The sequence below is a fragment of the Rhipicephalus microplus genome, chromosome 9, assembly GCF_043290135.1.
Source record: "Rhipicephalus microplus isolate Deutch F79 chromosome 9, USDA_Rmic, whole genome shotgun sequence".
NCBI lineage: Eukaryota > Metazoa > Arthropoda > Arachnida > Ixodida > Ixodidae > Rhipicephalus > Rhipicephalus microplus.
The window spans coordinates 120,666,941-120,675,230 of NC_134708.1; the positions used below are offsets into that span (position 1 = coordinate 120,666,941).

The following is an 8,290-nucleotide window of genomic DNA, read 5'->3' on the forward strand; positions in this document are numbered from 1 at the left end:
CACCTTCAACACATTAGAAACATTATCCGGGAACGTGGCATCCTTTATAACAACTAAAAAATCGTCCACATATCGGAAAATACGCATCACAGTTCCGCTTAGGATTGTGTCTACAATGCGATCTATTTTGGCTAAAAAAATTTCACAAAGGACAGGTGCAACGCACGAACCTATAGAGACTCCTGATCGCTGGATTAGGGTCTGCCCTCGCCAACCAATGTACGTAGACTTTAGGTAAAAATCTAGTAATTCAGTGAACGATTCTACAGATATACCACTGCTACTTCTGAAACGAAGCTCATCATTGTCTTCCTTGATGCATTCCTGAACACACACTAGGAGCTTATGATTAGGAATCGAAAAAAACATGTCAACAACATCTATACTGAACGCCAGACAGGAGCTCGTGTCGCGCTCCCTAAGAAACTGCTAGCTGCTTGCGAGTCTAGTAATGAATCGAAGCAGAAAGTAATGTGGCCAAGACGCAGTTTTCATCGATGAAGCATGCAAACTACTATAAGATGGAAGATACACTAGGAGCGACGCTTGTTCAATAGAGTAAGGGCCAATTCTCTTGTACCTGTTTCTTTCATGTTTGTCATTTGCGGGATTAGTCAACACTCAAAAGGTACTCTGATTTGCCTGAACAAGGTGATGTGCACATTGGTGTAGCCATTCACAGAACACTCCCCCTCCCCCATAAGATCGAAGCTTTCAAAGCTGGAGATAAAACGTCCACCACCTGAAACAAAAAACAACAGCACAGTTGTTTAGCCATAACCACCATGTGAGCAGGCCGTCAGGTCCCTTAAAAACGAACATTGACCTCGTGTATTTTTAGCAGGCACGTTTTATTTAATTACTGTAGTGAATGTCCCTCTCCATGTGTCCTTAAGAGTGCGTCATGGAAATTAGGAAGAGGACACCGACCATAAAGAAAAATGCAGAATAAGGACATTTCGGTGACCTTAACGCAGCCTTGCTCACAATTACGGGAGCCTTGTGGACTAAATTGCGAACAAAGCTCTCCTCAGGGGAGCCGGAACGCATTCTCTAGTTCTCTCTCTCTCTCTCTCTCTCTCTCCGTTTTTTTTTTTGTGGATCACCTTCTTTTAATTTATGTAACTTCCCCAGCAGACGTGCTTCGGTCAAAGCCTTGACTTTGTAGGTACTGAGAAAACAACATTGATGATATATTTGCAGCCGTGGTCTTGTTCCAAGAACTGCAAGCCAAGTACAAATGTATTGCCGCACCGTGAAGACAGAAGTAGTAATTAACAGGTTGGGAAAGTAGCAGCAGGTCAGGACTTTTATTTACTGCGTGCCAGAGCGTTCCCCTTCTTTCTTGTTAATGCGCTGTCGTCTTCTTCTTCCTAGCAGTACGCACGTGGAAATATCTCATCGAATAGTGTGACGGCCGATGCATGTAATGTTGCAATGTCTTTACCGAAATGAAAGTGCTGATAAAATATCGCCTTCGTTACCTTGAATGTGCGGTCCCTAAAGACCCATAGAGCTAAGCAAAAAGCATCAGCTTAGCTTTTTTGCCAAAATTCACTTACATTAGGTCGATGAAGGTGCGCTAAAAATTGCTCCTGAATATTACACATGCGCTTTCTGACTAGTAGCTCGTGCTGGCCGCACTGCACCGTCCCAAAGTTTACTGCAATTCAGATGCACTGTTAAAGAACGAGTATAACACAACAAATCACTGCCGCAAAAAAAAAAAAAAAAAAAAAAAAAAAAGCAGCGCCCGCGCTATCAGCAGTGGGCCGGAGCTAGCGTTAAACCGCATCTAGCCGGTCTGAGAGTGCCACAAGGCGCCGTCAAGTCTCGTCGCCTAGACAACCTTGGCTGCCCGGTATTGCTGCGCGCCGGGCGCACAAGGCGGGAAAGGGCTCGACATCGTCTTACATGTCACTGCGTGCGCTGGCGAAAAACCCTCCCGTGTGTGCGCGTGTGGTGGGCGTGGCTTCTCGACCGGTAGAGTTTATTAGACGGTGTTTAGTTTGAAATGTGCTTGCGCTCTGTGCTCAACCTGTGTGTTCTGTCAGTGCTGATTATTGCGAAGGTGCACCATCCTGAAGTCTGGATCTGTGGATTCATATTGTGGAGCACTCGAAGTGAAATAGTGAGTACCACTCTCACGTTGTTCCGTTCAGCGCTTTGTTAACTGCGTGAGCACGAAAATAACGCCTTCAAACAATTTTGTTTGCAACTAGTTCATGACAAATCAGCATTTGTTTACTTAGTGAGAATATTTATCCAAACTGTTTCACGGGGATGGTGGCGAAGTGTGATTGTGGGCAAGTTTTTTGTTTGCTTGCTTAGATTGTTTGGAGTACAAAGCAGAGTGAGTGTGCACCGCTGAGGTTCAGCGAAGAAATTGAACAGATTTTTGCGGTGCCCTTCGTTGGCAGCCGTTTTTAACGGCGCCCGCTCATGTTGCACATCAATTTTTGTTTACCAATTAATACATGTGTTGGAACGGCGCCTGTTGGCTCTAAGCTTCAACCGTATGTAAGACGCATATGCTTGGGCATGTCGGTAGTTCATTTACTTTCTTTTTTTTCTTATTGCACAAAAAGACCGAGAACGGAAAAAGAGGGCGTGGTGTCCATGTCGTTCTTTTAGGTTCTTTATCGTTTTGTGCGGTAACACTACCGTGATAACTCAGGTTGCAGCATCGGGTGACAACACAGCATATTGCTTCGCGTTAGTGGCGCCTCGCGAAGTTTGGCTGTTTGCTAATACATTCAATTTCGTTAAATTTGTCTTTACCGGTATTTTCGTTCACCCGCTACGTAGCGTGACATGGCCGACAGCTGTGCCTTTGTGGCGGATCGAGCACTGAAGCTGGACTTTTGTTTGAACAGACCTTTAGTCTGTGTGTGTGGTCGAATTGCCTACTTGAACAGCGCAAACGCTTGTTTGAACATAACTGCTAACGTTCGAGCACATTTTATTCAGATTGTTTCGATCATGTGTAACTTTCAAAATATTCTTGTTATCCGGAGTTTTATTGCCATCGCCTCGCTTTGGCGTTTAACTTCGCTTAGTACTTCAGATGTTAAAGGTATTTTCGCTATGCACAGCGTATTAAAAGTTTTTTTGTTGCACAAGAACACTTTAATATTATACATACTGCACGGTATCTAAGCATGTGCTGCAGGCAAAATGTACGACTGGGCAGCATATCTATCTGGGAACACAACGCGCACTGCCACTGAACAGCCTACGCTGCATCGGGGAGGAGTTATGCTTTCTCACCCTGACAGCATGATTGAAACAAATGGCCCTAATTTAGCAGTATGCAATGTTCATTGAGAGAAGGTAACAGGGTCACTTTATTCGACATTCCCAGCCAATTTCGCGGCTATGGCAAATGTGTGAAAAAAAATGTGCTGATTCAATGCACTGACAACAGTGAACTGCTTGAATATTTCGGAGAGAATAATGTTTTTGGTCACGTGGTTGCGTTTCAAACTTTCCAGACTGTTGTTTGAGTGTTACCCCGCCGTGGTGGTCTAGTGGTTAAGATACTCGGCTGCTGACCCGCAGGTCGCGGGTTCGAATCCCGGCTGCGGCGGCTGCATTTCTGATGGAGGCGGAAATGTTGTAGGCCCTTGTGCTCAGATTGGGGTGCACGTTAAAGGACCCCAGGTGGTCTAAATTTCCGGAGCCCTCCACTACGGCGTCTCTCATAATCTTATGGTGGTTTTGGGACTTTAAACCCCACATATGTATCTCTTGTTAGAGTGTTGTTTGTGAAAAAAAAAATATTTTACAAGTACCGCACCTTTTTTAATACCAATTTCGGAATTTCGGTACATCTTAAGTAAAGGGGCTTATGCAAGGTGTTTGAAACTCAGCAATATCAACACAAATTTTCGGCCGCATAAGTCTGCAAGAATTTAGCCAAAGTGTGTTATGTTTGCATTTTCTCATTGCTATACTGCACTTTGTATGAATATCTGAGCTGTGACTACTCACTTCTCAGAAAATATATTTTGATAAAAAAATTGTGTTCAGACATCTTAAGCTGTTAATCTCTACGAGAAAAGATCACTCATTTCACAGAATGGTCATTTTTGTCCATATTGAGACGCAATTTGCAGCATGTGGTGGTCCTATTAAAAATCACCTTTTACGTAAATTGAAAGCAAATAAACAGTTCTTTGTATGTGACAAGTTTCATCATTACAGTTTCTATTTCAAGGAATAAAATATTTTTTTTGAATTTTCTCATCAACGACAATGGGGAACTTCGAGGCATCAGCTGCTGTATGACCAAATGGCGAATGGGAAACTTGGAACTTCAAAAATCATTTAGGGGCAAAGCTCTTGAGGCCGTGGGTCGTTCCCTCCTCTGTAGTCGTACTAGTATTATGTAGCCACTTGATGAGTTGCACAATAGGTAGCGATAGTGGTTTTCACAGCATATACACCGACAAAATGATGATTCGTGGGGCGAATCGTTCGTCCGTACATTTGTGCTTTTGTCCGTTCGTCTGTGCGTCCATCCCGTCCTGGCTTCCGTGTGTCGGTCTGTTCGTGAGTCCATCCATCTTTCTGTTCGTTCATACTGGCGTAAGAGTGTCAGTCCATCCGTTTGTGCGTCCGGAAGGACGAACGCTACGCCCAACTCATTATCATTCACTCCGTGGATATGCTGTGATCTTTTTCTCAAAATATAAATTGCTGTGACGAAATTTGGAACATGAAAAGAACTGTTTAATGGCTTCAATTTCAGGTACAAAGTCTATTTTAATTCAACCACCACATGGTGCAAGTTGCGTTTCATTATAGACAAAACAATTATTTTATGAAATTTGCGATTTTTTCTCGTAAAGTTTGACAGCTTGAGAGGTCTAAAATATTTTTTCCTCCAAATGTACCTTATGTGAATTAGGTATTCAGTGCTCAGATATTCATTCAAAGTGCAGTATTGATATAGAAAAATGTAGATATAACACATTCCGGCTAAATTATTTCAGGCGAATGTGGTCGAAAAATGGTAATAATATTACTGAGCTTCAAACCCTTTACGCAAGAACTTCACTTAACTTGCAGACCAAATTTGACACGGAAGAAAAGCTACTTATGAAATAATGTTTTTCACAAACATCCAGACGAGATTTCGGGAAGTTCAGAAGGCAGCCACGTGACTAATAAATTATTTGTCTGCGAAATATTCTAGCAGTTACCTTTTTTAATGCAGTAAAATTGGCGCGATTTTTTTTTCGAATACATTTGCGGTAGTCGCCAAAATGGCTGGGACGTCTGATGTGGAATGACCCTATAGCCAATTCTTCCATTATATAATCATGTCATTGTGGGCCAGTTCAAGAACACTAGTATCATTCGCATTTTAATACGCGACTGTGCAGTACTTAATTTTACAAGTTACCTGCACTGAATACCTTCTAAATGCGCATACGGTCATGTATGCTAAGTGGCATTGTGCTTTTGTGCAATACAGATAAAATATGTATATGTTGTTGCGCGTCGTACTGTATTCCTTTTAATAAACTAATTCAATTAGTACCATGGTAGATCTGCAGAAATACACATGCAGCTGTGTTGATGCATCCTTGAGCATAGAACTTGACATTCACTTGGATTGGTTGTTGCATGCAGCTAATGGAACATTATCAACTTAGAGAAGCACCTTTTTATTTGCCTGCGCGAGCAAGCTGAAAGGGTAAAGTAAGAATAATATCTACGGCACGAAAGATATAATGATTCTGCCACAGCGCGCTTTTTATGCCGTTTATTGCTCAGCATACCTTTTTTATCATTTCTCACTGAATTGTAGCCCGATGCCTCTGAATATGCTTGTTATGCACTCAATTTATGCTTACACATAAGAAAGCAGTTAGTTATGCATGGTGCAGACTGTATGTTGCACCCTTTGTGAAATTTCAGTCATTGTTCCTTGTGTATTTATATTAGGTTTCCGGGATTGAATTTCCAGTACAGAAAGAACAGCTTCACCCCACTTCTCTCGAAGGCACCAGTCAACTCAGCAGCTGAAGATGATTGTGCAAGCAGCAGTGACGAGTGGTTTTGCAGTTAGAAGTATACCAAGTGACATTACATCAATACAACCCCAATTACATTACCTTGTCGAATGTTCTCTTTTTTAATGTCGAAATTTATACTGCGAGATACAGTAGGTTGTAAATGTGACTCCAGAAACTCGCTTACTCTTTCTAGGTGTTTTTCCATTGCATAGGTGTCAATTAGGCGCCATACGTTTCAGTAGTCTGCCCGACTAGCGCGAAAGTTTCTGAAAGTTGTGGAGATTTATTGTATTGAAAAAAATGAATTTTTAGTATAGAGAGAAAAAAACGTGGTCCCGTGACATATTTCAAAATTTTGCAGAATGCCATCAGAGTCCCGTTTGTCAGATTTGCAGTTTTTCTATAATAAAGGCAGATGGTAACATATGGGCTTAATTGTTTTTTGCTTCGGCGTTATGTTCGGTTGGACCTTACGCTACAGGTTACTGCTTGCACTACTGTGGTGTGGTGTGCGTGTGTGTGTATGTGCGTGTGCGTGCGTGCGTGTGTGTGTGTGTGTGTGTGTGTGTGCGTGTGTAAATGCCTACCGCGCCTTTGTCGTTTACGGCCCAGTCTACATACTCATATATACACTGGTCTCATGCATCTCATTCAACACCATGACACCTTATTTTATCAGCTGCATGCATGCAGGTATAAGTGCAGTGGGTGGCACCAGTATCTTCCTTCTTCCCTGTCAGCGGCAGAAAAGGTTCATATATGCTTCTCCCTGAGAACAATTGAGGCTTGGGCCAGTTGGTGATGCTTATTTGATGGAATGAAGTGCTGTGAACGGCTCTCCTCAACACACAAGTCTTAGCGTCACCTCTTGTGTCTCTGCTTTTGTTGCCCGTTGATTGCGCTTCATTCGATCAAGTATGCTCATCCATATAACTGTCACCACGCAGGGGCGCCTGTGCAAGGAGGCGTTTGGTGTGTAGTGACACCACGGACCCTAGACAACGGGGAAGTTTTGACTCCCTATCAGGCCTAGCCGTGCGTGGCTTTGCCGTGTCCGGGGAAAAGGGGATCCTGGGGGTTGAGCTGACGCTGGGTGATTTGACCTTTAAGGCCCCCCGGCAGAGGCAACACACCCCTTTTGCCCCGGCTTCACGTAGACGGCACCCCTGGACTGACCCACCCAGGGGAAATCGGCAGTCGCCTTTTCCTATCTCTCTCCCCCACATCTTCGTCTTTTCTCCTCTTTAAATCCATCCTGTCTTCTAATTTCTTCTGTTACTTCCCCAATTTCATGGGCGGCTTGGGTTAACCTTGCGCAACTAGCCAACCTTGGCCTACGCGCATTAAGTTATCATAGCGGTGCACGTCTGGCGTCTGCATATTTCGCGTTTCATGAATCTTGTAGTGTCCCCTCGTTCGGCTCCGTGGTGGGTGGCCGCCATCATTACTGATTTATATTCCTCTATCATGCATAGAAGCTTTCCACTCCTCAATGATCGTGGCGCTTCAAAGCGCGTACGCACCGAAGAATTTTCCTTTTTCAGCCGACACAAAGAAGTATTCCCTCATCATGTTGTACACAGTGAGAAGCCCAACAAAACAGCCAGAACAGTGTCCACGTTCACAGTATCGCGGTCTTCGACAGCCACAATAGGTGATGGCTATAAAGTTCCAAAAATGGCTAGTGGTGATCTTCTTTTAGAACTCCATGACAAAACACAATTTGACAAACTGAAAAACCTTGCAATTTTGGCGACATTTCCATCAGCGTAACACCTCATCGATCCATGAACTCTGCACGTGGAGTTGTTTCTGAAACAGACCTCCTTGGCCTGAAGGAGGCGGAACTCCTCGAGGGCTGGAAAGAACAGACTGTGACCAATGTGAAGCGAATCGTCATCCGAAGGAACAATCAGGGAACCCCCACAAAACACTTGGTACTGACCTTTGCCACCAGTGAACTAGCAAAAACAATAGACACTGGCTATACAAAGACAGAGTAAAGAAAACATTAGAATTCAATCAACCAAAGGAACAAGCAGGATTTCGAACAGGCTACTCAACAATTGACCACATTCATACTATAAATCAGGTAATAGAGAAATGCTCAGAGTATAAACAACCACTATACATAGCCTTCATAGATTACGAGAAGGCGTTTGATTCAGTAGAAATATCAGCCGTCATGCAAACACTGCGGAATCAGGGCGTAGATGAAGTATATATAAACATTCTGGAAGAAATATACAGGGGATCAACTGCTA

General features: G+C 43.3%; 1 long non-coding RNA gene across 1 annotated transcript; it reads left to right on the forward strand.

Moving 5' to 3' along the window:
• The first annotated feature begins 1,952 nt into the window (after positions 1-1,952).
• LOC142771452 (uncharacterized) lies at positions 1,953-6,124 on the forward strand. Its single transcript, XR_012885927.1, has 2 exons — positions 1,953-2,131; positions 5,956-6,124. It is a non-coding gene; the product is annotated as an uncharacterized LOC142771452 (long non-coding RNA).
• Positions 6,125-8,290: the final 2,166 nt, after the last annotated feature.